Source organism: Aplysia californica, unplaced genomic scaffold (assembly GCF_000002075.1).
Source record: "Aplysia californica isolate F4 #8 unplaced genomic scaffold, AplCal3.0 scaffold00065, whole genome shotgun sequence".
Classification (NCBI taxonomy): domain Eukaryota; kingdom Metazoa; phylum Mollusca; class Gastropoda; order Aplysiida; family Aplysiidae; genus Aplysia; species Aplysia californica.
Window position 1 is genome coordinate 1,068,924 of NW_004797335.1, and position 1,084 is coordinate 1,070,007.

Below are 1,084 nucleotides of genomic sequence, written 5' to 3' on the forward strand. Positions count from 1 at the left end.
GGGGGGTGGGGATTGTAAAAGGTGATTGCCGATTGCGTTCTCCTTACACTCAATCACTTTAGCTGTAGCTGATGTAGGCGTACATGTCACTAGTGGAGTTGTTGTTGTTGTTGTTATCGATCCAGCAACAGCTGGGCTCTCGCCCGTCTGTCCAATGCCATGTAGTGATAAGTGCAGGTCTGCTGCAGTTGCTGTAATGTTCCATAGAGTGTGTTGTCTATGTTAGGTCTCGGAGGGAGAAGGGTACACTAGTGGAGTAAGTATGTTATGTGTCTGTATTGTCTGACGTATTGTTGGCATTGTCTCCCAGGTACTCTGATCATTGTTCCTGTTTGAATGTAATAAACGTCCCAGAGTAGAGAACGTGCGACGACCGACATTTGTTTTTTGTTTGTTTGTTTGTTTGTTTCTTAATTGTTTAAGAACTAACTTTGTCTAAATCTGAATGTATTTCAAATCTTATTCACCAAGATAGGCCTACCGTAATGTGAAATGTACTTACTTATTCTCCTGCTTGCCTATATTATGTCTTCTTCTTTGTCTGAGAACTTGACTGTCTAAGTACAGTACACATCATGTACACTAATTAATTACATTCCCATTGCCATTCCCATTCAACAATAGGTGTACATTTAAATTGTCACTTTTTGGGTGTCATTATGTTGGCTCCAAAATCGATCGATCTCCATCCTTTTATCTTTCATCTTTTGAGAACAAAAACAAATTTAAAATACCATAACCACCACCATCCCTAGGTCATCATCTTTTCCCACTCCTCCACCTTTCCTCCTCGAATGCTTGGCTCTTGTCTTAAGAAACGCACAAAACTTGGTTTCGACTTTAACAAAGACTCATTTCATGTGTAGCTAAATGTATTAAACGTTTGGTTTATCTTGCCCCCACCACAATCATACTGTTGTGTTGACTCGCTTCGAAGTACAAGTCACAAAACAAGAACGTTTTCATGCCTATTCGTTTATCTATTATTTAAACTTTCTGTCGGTGAGTCCGTCTGCCCGTCTGTGCACGTGTGTGTGTGTGTGTGTGTGTGTGTGTGTGTGTGTGTGTGTGTGTGTGTGTGTGA